This window comes from Macrobrachium nipponense, chromosome 2 (genome assembly GCF_015104395.2).
Source record: "Macrobrachium nipponense isolate FS-2020 chromosome 2, ASM1510439v2, whole genome shotgun sequence".
In the NCBI taxonomy this organism is placed as follows: Eukaryota; Metazoa; Arthropoda; class Malacostraca; order Decapoda; family Palaemonidae; genus Macrobrachium; species Macrobrachium nipponense.
The window spans coordinates 93,733,396-93,754,078 of NC_087201.1; the positions used below are offsets into that span (position 1 = coordinate 93,733,396).

The 20,683-nt window shown below is 41.2% G+C and overlaps 1 protein-coding gene across 1 annotated transcript in view; it reads left to right on the forward strand.

The window, feature by feature from the left end:
• Positions 1-20,683, forward strand: part of LOC135221254 (uncharacterized) — a 395,658-nt gene that overhangs the window by 339,075 nt on the left and 35,900 nt on the right. The window lies entirely within an intron of this gene.

Sequence of the window (20,683 nt, forward strand, 5' to 3'; positions counted from 1 at the left end):
AGAGAGTTTTCCTACTCAGCCATTAGCTAAGATGGAAGGCTCTGCCTCATGCATTTGTGACATCATAGCGCAGTGTGTATGAATGATCGCTATTATCATCGTCGCCCTACGTATTATTCAGATCTGCGAAGTGTATTCAGAGTAAAACCGATTTTCTTGAAACTAAAAAGCTTCCCCTTAAGTTAAAGATGAAGGAAGGAGCAGCTTCCATTTGGCAGCAGTTGACAACTGAAATCTGTCATTGTTGAACAGGAAGTAAGAATCTTTTTTCTAGGTTAACTTGTTTTGACTAACTTTTGGCATTTGTTCATTTATTTTTTTTATTGTTGAAATAGGTTTTGATGAAAATGACTAGTAAAAATGATTAACAGAGAAGCAGATGTGTTAGAGAGAGAGAGAGTCTTTTGATCTAAACTTTTGAAGAAGCTGTCATTTCATGTTGAATTTTGAATTTTTATCATTTCTTTTTAAGAAATTGTAATTTTTTATCAAATTTTGAATTTTCATTAGTTCTTTTTTTATCGTAGAATAAATTTATATGAAAACGATTACATAGTGAACGTGCCGGACAAAGAAACTGAGACAGGCGCTTGTAACCAAGTTTGTTAGGCCTAACGGGAGTAAAGACACGCATGATCCGCCAGTACCTGAAACGGTTTAGAAAGCCTTCCTTCAGCTGAAAAACTCTTCACGGAGGATGAGATAGAGGAGTTTGGAGGTTTTTTGGCAGAGGATAGGTAGAGGAAATTCCATCCAAAAGGTTTTTTAAAGGAAATGACTGTATTGTACAGTACATTTGCACCCAACAGTGGCATTGTTTACGTGTGGGAGTTATCACCATCCTGTGTGTAATTTTAAACTTTTTCAAGTTATTAAAACATAGAAAGTATTGAAAATGGGTAGTATAAAATGTTTGACTACGTAAGTTGGCATTTGCCTTGGCCCTAATAGAATTATTCCCATAAGGTATGTGCTTTGAAATCTGCGAATTTCCAATTCTCTGAGGCCATGGATCACCAAATTCTCGCATAATTGGGAATTATACTGTACATTTTATACGTATATATTTAGGACAGATAACTCTTCAAGAATGTCTCAAAATTAATTGTATGTATATATATAAATATATATATATATATATATATATATATATATATATATATATATATATTTGTGTGTGTATGAATAAATGTTTGTTAAAACAGGATATGTTTCAAGTACAGTGGTACCTCGAGATACGAAAGGCTCAACTTACAAAAAACTTGAGATACGAAAGCTAACACGAAAATTTTTCAAGATATGAAAGGTTGTTGCTGTGAAGTCCGAGATTCACCCGGACCACCGATAACAATTTTGAAACTCGCGCGCCGCCAACTGAGTAGACTCGCCACCATCCTCCTGCTCTCCCATTGGTTCCTGATGCTAGTCACTGCCATGAGATCCTTCTCTCATATATTGGTCAGCATTCCTTCCCATCATGCATCTACTACATAGCAGCGTGCCTCGGCCACTCGTCCCAGTATCGCTATCGTACGCACGCGGTATTCGTTCGTTCTAACGATTTTGTTTATTAACGTAAATTCGTTAGTGATTTCATTGCAGTATACATACTTTATCGTGTTGTGTGAGAACTTTACTCCACTTATACGTAAATTACGTACAGTATATAGTAGTCATGGGTCCTAAGAAAGTTGAAATTCACGGAAAGAAGAGAATGCTCTCTTTGGATACAAAGATAGAGATTATCAAGAAGTATGAAGCTGGTATGTGATTGAGTGTGATCACCAAGGAATACGGGCGAAATCCGTCGACAGTAGGCACCATCCTTAAGCAGAAGGATGTCATCAAAGCAGCTACACCTTCCAAGTGCATCACTATTTTGTCCAGCAAGAGGACCCAGGTGCACGACGAGATGGAACGGTTGCTTCTTGTCTGGATAAAAGACAAAGAAATCGCTGGCGATACGATAACGGAGGCGGCAATCTCCCACAAGGCCAGCGCTTTTTTCGGCGATTTGATTGCCCAGGCCGAAGACGACAGAGGAGAAGGGATATCAACGCCAACCCCAGAGTTCAAGGCTTCTCATGGGTGGTTCGAGAAATTCCGTAAACGGACTGGCATCCATTTCCCCCCCCCCCCCCCCCCCCGTGGGGATACGGCATGGGGAGGCTGTCAGCTCGGACACGAAAGCGGCCGAAGTCTTTAAAAAGACGTTCAACGAGATGATGACCAAGGAAGGCTACAGTTCTCAGCAAGTCTTCAACTGTGATGAGACTGGCCGTTTTTGGAAAAAAAATGCCTCGTCAGACGTACATCACGGAAGAAGTGAAGAAGCTACCCGGGCATAAGCTTATGAAAGACAGGCTTACGCTCGCACTTTGTTCAAACGCCAGTGGGGATTGCAAGGTGAAGCCCCTACTGGTCTATCATTCCGAGACTCCTTGAGCCTTCAAGGCCCACAAAGTGCTTAAGGAGAAGCTTCCAATGATGTGGAGGGCTAATGTGAAAGCCTGGGTAACGAGGCTTTTGTTCATGGAGTGGGTAAATCTGTGTTTCGGCCCGACAGTGAAGAGATTCTTGGAAGAGAAGCGCCTCCCTCTGAAATGTCTGCTGGTGTTGGACAATGCCCCTCCCCACCCTCCTGGCCTCGAGGAAGATATCCTAGCGAAGTATTCCTTCATCAAGGTTCTTTATCTTCCGCCTAACACCACCCCTCTCCTCCAGCCCATGGACCAGCAAGTGATATCGAACTTTAAGAAGCTGTATACGAAACATCTTTTCAAGAGATGTTTCGACATCACCGATACCACAAACCTCACCTTGCGTGAATTTTGGAAGGAGCATTTCGACATCTTCATATGCGTCCGACTCATCGATCAAGCTTGGCAGGAGGTTTCGAGGCGAGCCTTGAATTCCTCGTGGAGGAAACTCTGGCCTGATGCCGTATCCGTCTGAGACTTCGAGGGATTCGACGTAGGCGAAGCTGGTGCTGCAGATTCAGAAACAGTTGACGATCCTGAAACTGTTTTGCAACCAGATCTTGACGAGATCGTTGCACTCGGCAAGCCCATGGGGCTGGTCGTTGACGAGGACGACATCAACGACCTTCTCGAGGAGTACCAAGAGGAGCTTACAACGGATGACCTGAAGGAGTTGGAGGCCATGCAACATAACGTCGTTCAAGAGGAGTTCTCTAGCAGCGGCGAGGAGGAGGAGGACAACCCTATGACAACAGCAGAAATTAAGGATGTTCTAGCCGCTTTTCATAAAGTGCAATCATTTGTAGAAAAAAGACACCCCGAAAAGGCTTACACAGGTCGTATGCTTGCACAGTTCAATGACGTTTGCCTGAGTCGTTTCAGGAACATTGTGAAAAGTAGGCAGAAGTAATCTTCCTTGGATAGTTACTTTTTAAAGAGGCCTTTAGTACTAGCAGGAGTAAGTAAAAAGGAAGAACCAAGTGATACTAAAAAACAGAAAGTTGAAAGTGGTGATGAAGTTGAAATTTTGTTTAAAAAAAAAAAAAAAACCTACGTAAAGTATTTAAAATAGACAAAAAAAATTTTTTTTTTCAATTTTAGTTTTTTGTAAAGTTAAGTTTTACAGTTTTGTTAATGTGTTTCATAAATTTTAGTTTATGTATGTTTTCCTTAAATTTTTTTGTGTTTCGTAAAGTTAAGTGTACGTACGTACGTACGTATCTGCCTTTTGTCCTCCTCCTCTGTCGCCACTTTCGGAGATAGCCTCACTCGAAAGGTAAGCTTCCACATTTTACTACATACGTACAGTATTCTTGTACCACCAAAGTACACTAAATACACTTTATTTACAGGTAATTAGCAGTACGTTATTAAGTTAGGTATTGAATGGTCCAAATTGTTGTAGTATTTCATTGTTTATAGGTCAATTTAGCTTTACTATGAAATTTAGTGGGGTGTTTTTGGAGGGCTTGAAACGGATTAGCCATTTTACATGTAAAATGCGGTCCAAGATACGAAAAACTCATGATACGAAGGGCGCCTCGGAACGGATTAATTTCGTATCTCGAGGTACCACTATAAAAGGCCTATTAAAACATTCTGGTTTAAAGCTAAGGACTATATTTCAGTGGACTAACTTCAACCCTATATTTCAGTTGACTAACTTCCCCCCTCATCAAGTGGTGAATGATAGAAATAGTTGCATTAGCGAAATATATAGTGGGAGATATGCCTTAGGTGATGCCTGGGGTCGCCACCAACAGAACCAATGTGACTACTTCTATCATTCATTACTTGATAAGGGTGGAAATTAGTCCACCAAAATATAGTCCTTAGCTTTAAACCAGAGTGTTTTAATGGAGCTTTTATACTTAATGGCAGTTTTAGCTTATTGGCACACCCTTGGGAAGAGAACCCCCACTGATAACCTGGACTGCCTGTATATATACTATGCAGGCAGTCCTCCCTGGTTATTGGTGGGGGTTCTCAGTGGGGTGCTGGTAAGTGAAAACCACCATAAACCAAAACCCAGCAATTTATGGTGCTGAATTTCAGTTAACCCTTTAATACCGATTGGACGTATTAAACGTCAATGAAAATTGTCTGTTGGGTGCCGATTGGACATATGGTACATTGACGAAAAAAAAGTTTGTTTAAAAATTTGCGCAAAAATAGTTATAGGCCTACTAGGCGAAAACTTTTGAATCACGCGCCTTGGGGGATGCTGGGAGCTCACGGATCAAGGCGTTGTTTTGTTTACAATCGTTACCCAGGCTCGCAAGCACGAATTTCTTTCTTCTCGCACTAAAAAGCATCAGCGACACATCTCGGAAATTATTTTGTCACTTTCACATAATTTTTGCACCATTTTATATTAGCCGTTATATGGAGTATTATATATGAAAATGTGAGCAATTTCATGTAGAATACAACAAAAAACAACTCATGGTTGTAGCTTTTATCAGTTTTGAAATATTTTCATATAAATAACAATAAGTGCCAAAATTTCAACCTTCGGTCAACTTTGACTCTAACGAAAGGGTCGAAAATCGCAATTGTAAGCTAAAACTCTTATATTCTAGTAATATTCAATCATTTACCTTCATTTTGCAACAAATTGTAAGTCTCTAGCACAATATTTCGATTTATGGTGAATTTATGAAAAAACTTTTTCCTTACGTCCGCGCGGTAACTCTTCCGAAAAAATCATAAATTTTTTTGTCCGATTGTCGTAATGTTTGCTCCATTTTAAATTAGCCGTTACATAAAATTTTATACGTATATGGAAATGTGCGCAATTTCATGTAGAATACAACAAAAAAAAACAACCCATGGTTGTAGCTTTTATCAGTTTTGAAATATTTTCATATAAATAACAATAAGTGCCAAAATATCAACCTTCGGTCAAATTTGACTCAACCGAAATGGTCAAAAAACGCAATTTTAAGCTAAAACTCTTACATTCTAGTAATATTCAATCATTTACCTTTATTTTGCAACAAATTGGAAGTCTCTAGCACAATATTTCGATTTATGGTGAATTTATAAAAAAAAAAAACAATTTCCTTGCGTTAACTCTTCCGAAAAAAATCAGAAATTTTTTGTCCGATTGCCGTAATGTTTGCACCATTTTAAATTAGCCGTTACATAAAGTTTTATATATGAAAATGTGCGCAATTTCATGTAGAATACAACAAAAAAACAATCCATGGTTGTAGCTCTTATCAGTTTTGAAATATTTTCATATAAATAACGATAAGTGCCAAAATTTCAACCTTCAGTCAACTTTGACTCGACCAAAATGGTAAAAAAAACCGCAATTGTAAGCTAAAACTATTACATACTAGTAATATTCAATCAATTACCTTCATTTTGCAACAAATTGGAAGACTCTAGCACAATATTTCTATTTATGGTGAATTTATGAAATAAACTTTTTCCTTAAGTCCGCGTGGTAACACTTCCAAAAAAATCATAAATTTTTTCGTCTGATTGTCGTAATGTTTGCACCATTTTAAATTAGCCGTTACATAAAGTTTTATATATGAAAATATACGTAATTTCATGTAGAATACAACCAAAAGGTTGTAGCTTTTATCAGTTTTGAAATATTTTCATATAAATAACGATAAATAGAAAAAATTTGGCCTTCGATCAACTTAAACTCGACCAAAATGGTCGAAAACTGCAATTGTAAGCTACAACACTTACAGTCTAGTAATATTCAATCAATTACCTTCATTTGGCAACAAACGGGAAGTCTCTAGCACAATATTTCGATCTATGGTGAATTTTTGAAAACAGTTATGAATTCATGCATCATTTTGTGATATTATTTTCTCTGTATTGCCTTGATCGTTTTACAATGTGTTATATACCAAAATGATCGCAATTTACTGTACAATATAACGAAAAAAATTAACTCCTTAGCTTTAACCGTTTTGCTCTTAGCGCGTTTTGTATACAATTATATATTAATTTTTTTCATGCTGTCATATATCCCAATATTTATATATGATAATGATATTTTTTTTCCTTTCTGATGGTTGCATACTAAACTTCAGGCAATAACAAAAAAAGGAGCCAAAAATGAACTCTTAATCTTGAAAACTAAGCACACTGTGATTTTTTGAAAAAAAAAAAAAATTTCCGCTTCGGCGCTCACTCGCGAACGTTGCCGTCATACAGGAGACGGTTTTTAAAATACCGTTTTGGCGTTTAAGGGTTAATGGTGCTGATAACCGGGTAATCGCACCCCTGTTAAAGTATGTTATGTCACCATAACTAGGTGCCTATAACTGTAACTCAGCCTGTCATGGTGCTATGAAGTGCCAATTTTATGGCACTGAGGCAAGTGGCCAATAAAACTGAGTCTGCCGTTAAGCAAGTCCGCCGATAATCGGGGACTGCCTGTGTGTGTGTTATATATATATATATATATATATATATATATATATATATATATATATATATATATATATATATATATATATATATATATATACACACATACTAATAAAAGGAGCCCATAAAATCACCAAAATGTAGAGAGAAAAGTACTATATTTCAGAGACTGCTGTCTCTCTCTTCAGGTATATGAATGAGAAAAGTTTACAGAAAAAGGTGGTATTTTATACCAAGAGATTCGTCCACAAGTAAGCCAATTTAGGTCACCCCCGCTGATAATCTTCCTTTAATCTTCTTAAGCGTTGGTTGAATGAACACTGCGTCGACGATATCTGATATCCAAGCCCCTTTTGAGATGTTCATTACCTGCTTCTCTTTTATTAAGGCCGATTCCATCATTTGACTCTTGTACCGGCAGTTGCTGCTATAAATTACACGTGACATATTCCAGTTTATTCTATGGTTATTGTTCATTTATATGGTTGAAAATAGCCGAGTTCTGTTGTCCATACCTAACTGACCGTTTGTGTTGTATTAATCTCTGGGGAAGTGATTTACCTGTAAATCCGATGTAAGATTGGTCACAGTCCTGGCATGGGATCTCATATACCCCAGAGTCTTTGGGAGATGTCTTTGTTGGACGTTAATCAGGGATTTGGCTAAGGTATTTGGGTAGGTAAATGCAAAAGGGTTGGATTTCCCCAAGGGTGTGAGTTACTCTCTTAATCGTCTCCAGGTGGGGAATTTTTATTTTATTGTTGGGTGTGCTCTGGTCTTGTCTTTAGGGGGTCGGTAGAAAATTACGTTTGCTTTTTGAATTGCTTTCTCAATTATATGGTCAGGATACTTTAAAGATGAAAGTTGCTTGCGAATTAGTTCAAATTCTTTTTCCAGGAAATCTGGGGAACAAATTCGTAAGGCTCTTAAGAATAGGTTGCTAGCTACACCTATCTTGATAGTAATGTCATGATAGCTAAAGTAGTGAATATATGAAGTGAGAACGTTGGTTTTCTGTATATGTAAGTTTGTATTCTGTCGTGTCTCTGATTATTAAAACATCAAGAAAAGGAATTTTGTTGTCTGTTTCCCATTCAACTTTAAATTTGATGATGTGGGCACTAATGCGTTTAATTTTGAGAGGAATTCATTAAAATTACCCCACTTATTATCCCAAAATGTTAGTATGTCATCCACGTATCTCATCCACAGCATGTGTGTTTTATTGCATTTATTACTGTAGTTTCAAAGTATTTCCATGTACAGATTGGCTAAAATAGGACTTAAAGGACTACCCATACTACACCCGAATTTTTGCTTGTAGAATGATTCCCCGAATGAAAATACGTTATTAGATGCACATAATTCAACTAACTTTGTTATTTTGTCAAGCGCCAAAGGGAAATGATCTGAATAGGGGGATAATTTTTCCCTTAAAAACAAAAACTGAAGAACGTCCTGTACTGGTACTTTTGTGAATAGGGAGTCTACGTCAAGGCTTAAAAGTTTTATGTTGTGAAGTGGTATTTTATGTTGGGCTTCTCTGAATTTGTGACAAAAGTCTTCCGAAGTGTTTTATGTGACTGGGAGAAAAAGTGCCTAAAAAAGGAGAAAGGAGGCCAGCTAACCATTTAGAAGTTTTGTAATTGAAAGCTCCGGCGCATGAATACGATGGGTCTGAATGGAAGATTGTCTTGTGAGTTTTTGGGAAGACCATAAAAGTAGGGTAATTTAGGATTAATTACTTTAAATTTCTCTAATAGTTCAATACTCTTTTTGTCTTGGCCAATTAATCTTACTTTCCAAAAAAATTCTGTGGGAACGTTCTGGAGGGGATTTTTTGTCAGTTTTTCGTAAGTATTTGTGTCGCTAAGGAGCTGGTTGATTTTGTCGAGGTAGAAGTCTTTGTCCATTATTACAATTTTGCCGTCTTTGTCGGATCTACTTATTATAACATCTAACTTTTTTAGCGAGTGGATGGCTATCATGAATCTGCGGGGAACAGGATATTTCTTATGAAGGTCAGTTAAAGCATTTAGTAACATTCCTTTTAAACATATATCTTCACGCTGTAGTTTTTGTCAGATATGAATTTATCAACAAAGCCACTATGAAGTCTATGTTGTTTTTTTGCGGTCTGGCATAAGGGCAAAGGATAAGCCTAAATTTAAAACTAAATGTTTGATTTACAGTAATGGGGGGGTGTTGGGATAAGTTTAAAACTTTGTCTTGTTGTTCAACATTATTCCATGCGCTATTATCTATTAGGTTAGTTTAATTTTCTTGCGTAAAAAGTCTGTTGGAATGAGTCACGCTATTATAGGCAGCAATGTCGGGACAGAATGAAATCAGATACCTGTATATGTGGTCCGTAGTGAGGAGGCGAAGATTAGATTGAGTTCCATATATCACTCTGTGTAGCACGAAGATGTCGTTTCTCGTACTGGTGATTCTTTCTTCCAGGAAAATCTATAAGATTCTGCTCTCCTATTGGTCAGCATCTACCCCTTGTGCTTTAAGTATTCTATTGGTAAAATGATCCTGTAAATTGAAAAACTTATTCATGCAATACATTTAATAAAAAAAATCATTAGGTAAAGATAGAATAAAGAATAGAAATGAATGGTTATTATACTGTTTGGTAGTTTCAGTGGTTGAAGAGAGATAATGAAAATTTATGCTACTGTGTAAAGTGATTGCTTGGCGATCGTTCGATACTCGTAAGTGCTGGATGTAAACAGAAGTTTGAAAGCTTTTTTTTGTTTGTTATTATAGTTAATGTTACTTAATAATTATTTGAAATGAGTACACGCAATACATTTAATAAAAAAATTGTGAATTAGATATCATAAAATATGAAATAAATCAGACTGCCAACAAATACGTATTTTTTAGAATTCTTCTTCTGTTTTAATATTACGTTACGTATATGTTTCATTATAGCTGCCAGTAACTCGGTATCTCCATTAGGTAAAGATAGAATAAAGAATAGAAATGAATTGTTATTATACTGTTTGGTAGTTTCATTAGTTGAAGAAAGATACTAATGAAAATTTATGGCTTACTGTGTCCTAGGAAAAGGGATTGCTTGGCGTTCGTTCGGTACTCGTAAGATGGTAAGAGCTGAATGTAAACAATCAATAGGAAGGGTTTTTTTTTGTTTGTTTGTGTATTATAGTTAATGATTAATTAATAATTATTTGAAATGAGTACATGCTGATTATTTATATATTTATTGGCATATTCTAAGCTTTTAGCTTCTTAGATTTAGATGTCAGAATCATAGACTAGGCTACAGTAGCAACTGCTAACATAGGCTAGGCTTATTGCTAAGGGACATATGCTAAAGTCCTAATATATGCAGTAAAAATGGGTTGAACATTACATGCAGTTGAATATACTCAAGTAATGTACAGTATTTTGCCTTTTTGGAGTCATATTTCTTCCGTCGGATCGGCGTCGTAACCCTAGAACTTGTGTTTTAGGCCTGGAAATATAATTTACTGGGGTGTTTTTGGAGGGCTTGGAACAGATTAGCCATTTTACATGTAAAATGTGGTCCAAGATACGAAAACCTCATGATACGAAGGGCGCCTCGGAACGGATTAATTTCGTATCTCGAGGTACTACTGTATATACATATACATATATACATATACATATATATATATATATATATACATATATACTATATATATATATATATATATATATATATATTATATATATATACACACACATATACGGGATTATAATCACTTTAGCACGTGATTCTTTTATCACACATATCCACAGGTGAAAAATAATAGACAGGGTGTAGGTCCTGACCGGTCTCGGCTTTATTTTCAAGCCATTGACAAAGGACTGATACATAGTATTAGAATTCACAAGTATATATACTACAGAGACAGTACTGACGAACATACACACAACCGTTTGAGACTGCAGATCCACCCAGAGGCTGGTGTTAAGGTAGGAGTGGCTTTCAAAAATCATTTGGCTAAAATTTACAATAAATTCTCAAGGGATACTACCGATTGGGGTACCCACCAGGCAACCAGTCCACACCTGACAGGTGTCAGGGAGGCGGGGTTGGACATCTCATTACCACTACTGCCCCCTTACTGTGTTTACAAATATAATAATCCTAGTTCCCTACATTTCTAATGCCTACCTTAAAATTTAAACAGTTTACAAATTTCTTTTGATATTAAAGGATCAAGTTTATACATTCCTTGACTGATGTTCATATTATTATTGTAACTTTTTTTTCTGGACTCAGTTCGTGTCGGCCTGTGAAATAATCCTTAAGTTCATTATTTCTAGGTAAATAACCTAATAATTACCAGAGAAAAAATAACATCAAGAAAATGTCAGTAAAACTGACTCGCTCACTCTATAAAAGAAGTGTCGGTATGGTAACAGGGGCGAGTGAGATCACTACCACGAACCACTTGCCATTTAGACATTCCACCTCAAAATCCCCACCTAAGAGAGCCGATCCCAAAGGGAGATGCGCCCGCTACTACTACTAATACCGACGCCAAGCGGAGCGCAGCGCCTCTAGTGGCCACCCTTTGTTATTAGCTCAGTTACAACACTCGTGTTTTTTCTATCTCGTGTTGTGTTCGCTATTATTAGGATTTTATCCAAGATGGAACTCGCTGCTATCGCCACGGCTAAGTTAAGTGCCTGAAAGTTAAGATTTTGTATTTTTGTCTTCCAGGGACCAGTATTTTCCGTTTTTTAGGTTATATACGGTCTCCCGGTTGACTCGTGGCGGCCATGTGCCGCCTCGTATTTAAGATTTCCCGGTCTCCCATACTGGGACGTCTTATCCTTCATGGGCTCTTATTTGCGTTCATCTTCTCTTTTACATCGTATTTTAGAATTTAGGATCCACAGCCCATACCTTTTACCCGTTATCGTCTTGGTTTTGGTATTTAGGGCTATACTGTTTTTCCCAGTCCAGCATCCCAGCTTTTGCTCTTCATCGGCTACGGCTGGCTCCGAGTAGTCGACTGGTCTTCAGATCAGTTCGCCTTCTCCTGGGCTTCTTTCTCTCTTACTCGTGTGTTCCTTCTATTCTTTTACGATGTATTTATTTATTATTTATATAGTGTTATTTTATACAGTGTTATTCTCATGCTAGGCTAGCTTTAGGCGCCCAGTACCATGCGTTGGTACGGTTGGGTTCATGTGGTCTCTGCCTAGTGGTTGTGTTGCTACCGCACTCTGGTCCACCCTCGATCATGTTCGCCCATGGGCGTCTTACCCACTCCCTTCCACATGGTAGGGAGGGGTCTGGCCGGACCCTCCTCGGTTGTCATGACAACCATTTAGCCTACTTCCCTCTCTCTCTGTAAGGGGCCCGAGGAGGTCCAAGCCAGGTGGGTGCTTGGGTGACCACTCATAGTCTCGGGTACCGGGGTGTCCAATGTGTGGGGGGTGTTGGGGTTGGCCACCCCTCCCCTTCCGCTCGCCGCGACCAACTCCGGTGTTCTCGTTCGCCCCCCCCCCCCCCCCCACCCTCCCACCCCCCCCCCATTATTCGTTTTTTTACCATAACGGGACGGGAGGCCTCTGCTTGCTAGCCGGGGGCCCCTTCGGTTATCCGGTATCACTGGCTCCGCCAGCCAACGGGGTAGGGATCTACTAGTGGTCTCAAAGCTTGCCTGCTATACTTCTTTCTGCTACCGGAGGAGAGCTTGCTTTTCTCTACTGGGCACCTCTAGTAGTCGGAAGGAAGGCATGTCTTACTCTATGCTATAGTATACATGCCTTTTATATATAGTATATATATTATCACTGTTGTTATCTTTCATTATCCGCCTCCGCCGTTCACCGTCGTGGTTTCTTCCTCCCCTGGGCTTCTCACCACTCCTGGTTGGTCTCTTTATCTGTTCCCGGCGTACGCCGCGGATCCCAACCAGACTGCCCTTCTATTGCGGTAGAGGACTAATCTTAATCTAACTTTCATACTCCGGCATGCAACGGAGTTCATGTTAGGCTGTAAGTGTGTAATCCTGATACTCATGTATCCTTCCACTTACAGGCTACCAACTGTCAGGAACCTGGCTGCAATGCAGTCCTCCACGACCCCTGTGGCCACGAGGAGTGCAGGACCCACACCCCGTGCGCCATTACCCACTGCGAGTTAATTGTCTGGCACCACGAAGCATGCACTATATGCTATGATCTCGTGAGTCAGCTTTTGGATGGGGTGAGTAGGTTTCTAGACAAAGTATACTTACAATCAATTATCTTTGCTAGTTTTAAGTCTTACTTTAAGCTGTAACTCCGCCATTAGAAGCTTCATACGGCGCTCTCTTTCAGGCTGCCGCCGTGAAGGAAGTCGCCTTGGCAACCCTGAAGGCTTGGGTGGGCGGCTTTGGAAAGAACGCCGCCAAGGGCCAGCCATACGTGCTGGACAAAAAGCTGGCCGTCCAGATCTTCCCAGGAGGGAAGGCGACGGGATATGTAGACCCCGCCACGGCAGCCCCACTCATAGCTTCCATTCAGCGAGAGGTGCAGCAAGCGTTCGGAAGTATCTCGACGCAGGAAGCGGTGCCGGACGTCGCCACTCTTGACATCAACATTGAGCCAATGGCGGTAGGTGTGGAGGACTTGTTGGTCAAGGTAGGTGCTTCGGGCGCCCAAGGGCTACCTTTGGGCACACCTGGATCTTCTTCTCCTGTTCCTTCTTCCTTCCAAGGTTTCACGGGATCTGAGATCCCGTCCCCTTCGCCTGCTGCTTCTGTGCCCCCGAAAGTGAAGGGACACAGAGAGCAAAAGACCCTCCAGAAGACGTCGACCAAGAAGTCGTCGTCTTCTTCATCACGTAAGTCTTCGGCATCCTATGCCGATGCAGTGAAGGCGAAGGCGGTATCTTCACATTCTTGAGGGTCAAGAAGCAAGGCTTCTAAGGAGAAGGTCCGAGCTCCGGCCAAGCCAGTACCTTCTCTGGCAACCACCGGATCCGCTCCGGTGACTCCTGTCGGGATGGGAGCACCTAGTGCATTCGATCCCGCCACCTCCTCGGCAGGAGTGTTGCAACAGGTAGGAGAGATGGTCGGTTCTCTAGGTACGAGATTTGAGCAAATGTTCGCTCAACTCTCCACCACTATCAACCAGTCCGGCCAATCAATTCAGGACCTGTCTAATCGTGTTAGAGAACACGATGACCGCTTCGCCGGCCTGACTTTCCAGTAGGAGGTACTGGTCTTGTCCAGCTACCACCCTACGAATCCCTGCTGGCCTTTTCTATGAATTATCCTTGGAGGATGGCATGATTTCTATTCCGGAGTGTGGAACGAGAAGGATTGAGGACTTCGAGTTCTACCCTCCCGGATTGACTCAGCCTTTCATAGGTTATGCCAGGCTGACCCACAGAGGAGGAGGCTTCACTCCCCTTTGCAACGAAGATGGTGGAGACAACTCTGCAGGCTGTTCTCAAGGATGAACCCATTCCGCAGCTAAGAGAAGCGGAACCAACATCTCCCTTCTTCCCTGCGTTCGGCGAGCTGTGGGAGAATCTGCCAGCTACCTTCACAGTGGGAAAACTCAAACCGGACTGTGCTATGGATCAGTTCGGTGAGAAGCTCCCTAGGCTGCCTGATAGCCTTATTCAGGCAGAGTTCGATGCTCGGACTAGGCTAGGGAGGTCACTTAACTCCCTAATCATTACTGAGATGGCTGCCCTCTCGTACGCCACGGAGCCACTTTTTAAAATCCTCGCAAAGTCCCAGCTTCAATCGGTACAGGCAGACGCTTTCGACTTTTTCACGGCCAGAAGAAATTGCCGCAAGCATGTGTTGCAAGAAGCCACTATTAGACACGAACCTAATAGGCTTCTTGCTTCCAACATGTGGGGTGCGGACCTCTTCCCAGGAACTGCTGTGAATGAGGTACACCACGAGGCTTCAAGGCTTAACCAAAGCCTTAGAGCTAGATGGGGTATCTCTTCTAAGAGGAAACAAGAGAATCCATCTTCTTCTGGTAAGAAGTTGAAAAAGACAAAGCGCTATCAGCCGTACCAGAAGCACCAGCAGCAGCAGCACTTTGTCCAGGCCGTCCCAGTTACTCAACCGGGTCAGCCTTCGACATCAAAGCAATCCCAACCAATCCTCCTGCTGTCCCCTCAAAACCAGCCCTCAACTTTGTACACCGTCTCGCCGGCTTTCAACTCTATGTATGAAAGCCAAGCATACCCTACCTTTAACAGGTTTTCAAGGGGAAGCAGGCAAGAGGTAACTTTCGTCAACGAGGTACAGGAAGAGCTGCAAGTAGAGGCAAGCACTTCAGAGGAGGGCACGGAGGTCAACCCGCACAGCAGCAGTGAGGCTCCTCAGGTAGGAGGGAGGCTGTTCCTCTTCCGTCACAGGTGGGGGTTCAGCAAAATGGGCACAGAGCATGTGTCCAAGGGATTAGGTTGGAGTTGGATCAAAGATCCCCCACCAAACAAATCATTCTTCCAAGTACCGCAGAGGAGTTGACAGATTATGCAGAGGAGCTCCTTCAGAAAGGAGCTGTGGCGAGAGTCAAGCATCTAAAATTTCAAGGGCGCTTGTTCAGCGTGCCAAACCCGAAAGGCTCATTAAAAAGAAGGGTAATCTTAGGCTTGTCAAAGCTAAACTCTTTCATTCGTTGCGACAAGTTCAAAATGCTGACCATCTTGCAGGTGCGGACCTTACTTCCTCGTGGGGCCGTCACCACCTCTATCGATCTTACAGACGAGGCACTTCCGCCCGTACCTAGGTTTCAAACTAGGAGATCAGACGTTCTCTTTCAAAGTGATGCCCTTCGGACTGAATGTAGCCCCCAGGGTATTCACGAAAATAGCGGAAGTAGTTGTCCAACAACTCAGAGCACAAGGGATAATGGTAGTAGTGTACCTCGACGACTGGTGATATGGGCACCAACCGTCGAGGAATGCCTCAAAGCCACAAGAAAGTAGTTCAGTTTCTGGAATATCTAGGGTTCCAGATAAACAAAACGAAATCCAGATTCTCTCCGGAGACTCGTTTTCAATGGCTAGGCATCCAATGGGATTTATCCTCCCACAATCTGTCAATTCTGGTGGTCAAAAGGAAAGAAATAGCCAAGTCAGTGAGGCAATTTCTCAAAAACAAACAGGCTTCAAGGAGAAACCAGGAAAGGATCCTAGGTTCCCTTCAGTTTGCCTCAGTGACAGACGTCCTTTTAAGAGCAAGACTGAAAGATATAAATTGAGTTTGGCGCTCAAGAGCAAATGTCAAATCTCGAGACAAGTTGTCAGTGATCCCACAAATCCTTCGCAACCAGCTCCGTCCATGGACGAAAGCGAAGAATCTTGCCAGACGGTTCCCCTGCAAATATCCTCCTCCGGCGTTAACGATTCACACAGACGCCTCTCGGGTGGGGGAGGATACTCACAGTTCAAACAAGTTCAGGGGACTTGGTCCATTCAGTTTTCCGCCAGGCTCCACATAATGGTGCTGGAAAAGCAATGGCAGTGTTTTTCTTACCCATAAAGAAGCTCCTTCCCCCAAAGATCTCATCTAAGGCTAGTTTTTGGACAGTGGCAGTCATAGTACACTGCATCAACAGGGGAGGATCCAAATCCAAACACGTGAATCATGTCATGATAGCCATTTTTGCTCTAGCAAACAAGCACAAATGGCATCTATCTGCCACCCACTTGGCAGGGGTAAGGAATGTTATAGCGGACGATTTGTCCCGGTCAGTCCCTCTGGAGTCAGAATGGTCTAGACATCAAGTCGTTCCAGTGGATATGCCGGAGAGTGCCAGGTCTCCAAGTAGATTTATTCGCATCACAAGCGAACCACAAGCTTCCTTGCTATGTGGCCCCCAACCTGGACCCTCTGGCTTATGCCACGGACGCTTTGTCAATAGATTGGAATCATTGGAAAAGGATCTATATCTTTCCTCCAGTGAATCTTCTTTTGAAAGTTCTGAGCAAGCTGAGGACTTTCAAAGGTCGAGTAGCCCTGATTGCTCCAGACTGGCCGAAGAGCAACTGGTACCCCCTGCTTCTGGAGGTGGGTCTCCGACCTCAACGGATTCCCAACCCCAAGCTGTCGCAACCAGTACAAATGAGGACTGTGTTCGCTTCCTCAGGAATTCTCCAGACCCTAACTTTATGGACTTCATGAAGTTTGCGGCTAAAAAAGATGCTAACATTGATCCCCAAAACATCCTTTTTCTAGAATCAGATAAAAGGGAATCAACTATTAGACAATATGACTCTGCTGTCAAAAAGTTGGCATCTTTCCTAAAGGAAACGGACACTACAACCATGGCTATCAACTTAGCCATATCCTTTTTCAGATCTCTCTTTGAAAAAGGATTAGCAGCTAGCACGATTGCCACTAATAAATCAGCTTCAAAGAAAATCTTTCAGTTGGGTTTTCAAATAGGCTTAACAGAATCCTACTTTACGTCTATTCCCAAAGCTTGTGGTAGACTTAGACCTTCAGAAAGGCCTACTTCAGTGTCATGGTTCTTAAATGATGTCCTCAATCTAGACTCGGATACTGACAACTCGTCTTGCACATTTATAATGCTACTTAGAAAAACGTTATTCTTATTAAGTCTGGCCTCAGGGGCCAGAATTTCAGAACTGTCGGCTCTATCCAGAGATTCGGGTCGTGTAGAATTTCTCCCCTCAGGAGAAGTCCTGCTGTCCCCGGATCGCAGTTTTTTAGCAAAAAATGAGGATCCTCTTGCAAGGTGGGCTCCTTGGAAAGTCATTCCTCTTCCACAAGATCCCTCCCTTTGCCCAGTGTTGACATTAAGAGCCTTTCTATCTCGGACTCCTCTAGATCCTCAGGCCCCCTCCTTTTTATGAGGGGAAAAAGGTGGCCCACCTTATCAGTTAAAGGAATCAGGCAGCAGATCCTTTACTTTATTAAACAAGCCAACCCTGAATCATTCCCAAAAGCACATGATATCAGGGCAGTAGCTACCTCAATTAATTATTTCCAACATATGAATTTTGAGGATCTTAAGAAATATACTGGATGGAAATCACCGACAGTCTTCAAACGTCATTACTTGAAGTCCTTGGAATCATTAAAATTTTCAGCAGTAGCAGCGGGAAACATAATTTCCCCTGATTCTGCACAGTAGCTGTAGTATAAAGATCCAGGTCTCCTTTCTACCTACCTTGTCCAACATGCCTCACCCTACTGCTATGCTCTACGTGGTCCTTTAGCCTTAGCCGATAGGCTCTGCTTGGTGGACTGCCCCTTATTTTTTTGCTAGGGGCACCCACAGATTGTACAATTAAATGTGCTACAGTGTCTCTACCCTTATTTTTATGCTAGGGTAGAGCACAATGGATTTGTATATTTTGTAAATATCTCATTAATTTTAGTGAATCTATTTGAATGATTGTTTTTTTTGGTTACCATTAGACTAAACTGTGCTTTACATTATTTAATTTAAGCTAGTTTTTAAGTAACCTTATACTGTTATCATGTATCCATTTTTTGATTCACTTATATATATCTAATTTTATTTTATTTTCTGTTTTATTTGAACCTTCATTGTCATCCTGTCTGTTTCTCTGGTACTATGTCACAGGCCGACACGAACTGAGCCCAGAAAAAGGATTTTTGACGAAGGAAAAATCTATTTTCTGGGTGATTGGTTTCGTGTCGCCCCCCTGTGAAACAACCCACCCTGTTCTTTCATTCCCAGGATAACCCTGCAGGCCAAGATGGACATCTCTTCAAAGGATGGCCACTAGAGGCGCTGCGCTCACCGCTTGGCGTCGGTATTAGTAGTAGTAGCGGGCGCATCTCCCTTTGGGATCGGCTCTCTTAGGTGGGGATTTTGAGGTGGAATGTCTAAATGGCAAGTGGTTCGTGGTAGTGATCTCACTCGCCCCTGTTACCATACCGACACTTCTTTTATAGAGTGAGCGAGTCAGTTTTACTGACATTTTTCTTGATTTTATTTTTCTCTGGTAATTATTAGGTTATTTACCTAGAAATAATGAACTTAAGGATTATTTCACAGGGCGACACGAACCAATCACCCAGAAATAGATTTTTCCTTCATCAAAATCCCTTTTATAAAACTAGATTCAATGATATTCCTTTCCATTGCATTATTAGAACACAAGATTTTTTGCCCCTTCCCAGTTAATAGCATGATTGTTCTCACTAACATGTACAAAAATACCACTATTTCCCTGTGCATATCTCACACATTGTTTATGTTGTTCTATTCTCTTTTCTAGTGCTTTCCCCGTTTGACCAATATAAAAGTTGTCACAAGACTTACACGGAATTTTATATACACATCCTTTAACATTGTCGGGGGAGTTCTTAATAAGTACCTGTTTCATTGTTTTTAAATACTACATTAACACCAAAATTCTTCAGGAGATGTGGGATATCTTTCATATTGTTATTATAAGGTAGTACAAGCAAATTTTTGTTGTTGTAAGGTTCTTTTTGATTTTGATACATGGTCTTTTTTCCCGCTTCTAATGCATTGTTTAGTACACTATCGCACGTTCGAATATTACTATTTGTTCTTTTATTTTTATTCTGGTTACGGATCGTCATCTACCTCTTCACCCAAGTTAAGTACTGGTTCCGCCCTTTTTCAATATTTAGGGAGTGAATTTGCCTATCGTTTTGCCTTTATTTAGGATTTTATTAGGCGTCACTTTTAAATAGGGGGCGGGCGGCAAGTCGCCTTTACGGCTTACCCTTGAATTGTACCGATTTACGCTTGAATTGTACCGACTTCGAGTAGTCTTCCTCTCTGCTTGTAACATGTGATATTTCAGTACATGTATGTATGTATATATGTTATATATATATATAAATATGTATATATATAATATGTATATATTTATTTATTTATTCTTGGGTGGCAGTTTTTAGTCGATCCGATTTCCATTTATGTTTTGTTATTGTTTTCATTATTTTCACGTTTTTCACGGGGGTCTTCTTTCGAGCACGTTTTCTTTGTTTCGTGCTTCGCCGTTTATCCACCGTCCTATTTCATTCAAGAATTTTCCCTTTTTCTTTTCGTCAGCTTGCCGTTTCTTATCGTTTTGTCAGTAAGCAAGTAGTTTTTTCCCCTTTTGCGCCCACTGTTATCGAGTGCCTTCATTGCGGTTTTTATATTTTTTTTACGACAGTTTATTTTCATTTCCCCGTGTTAAAGCATGATTTTTCTTTTAGCTTTAAGTAATTGATTTTATTTTGTCTATGTATATTTTGGATGTTGGTCGGTTAGCCTACATAGGCTATGCCTGCGTTTTCTCGTAATCTTTTATTTGCGAGGATACGCTGATCACGTGATCGTCACCCCATCAGCCCTCCCTTCCCTCCCCCTCACGTGGGGCCCCCAGTAGTTGGGTGCTCCTCTCGCCTCGGTTGTCGCTGACAGCCGTTCCCATCAGCAGAGGGGGGGGTGTAGAGGGTCCTCCAGGACCTTAGGTTGGTGGGTGTCGCTTCTCAGCCGACCGCCTCCGGAGTTGTTGATTGCTTTGCGTATCAGCCTCGGCTTCCGTGGATTTGTTGCGCTCTGCTTCTTTCAGCTTCCGGAGCTTACATCCATCCGCCTAAAACATTCCCTCTCCGCATAAGGCGGATTTAGATTCAGGGCCTCTCCGGTAGTCGTTGAGGGCTATGTTTACGGAAGTTTCTCTTCCGTAGGCGGAGATATTATATTTGTTATTTTATTTCTCCCTTTTATTTTTATTTTCTTTTCTTTTTTGCCACGGAACTTGCGAGTTCATGTGGCCGGTCCGGGTTACTTCGTGTACCCCCCAC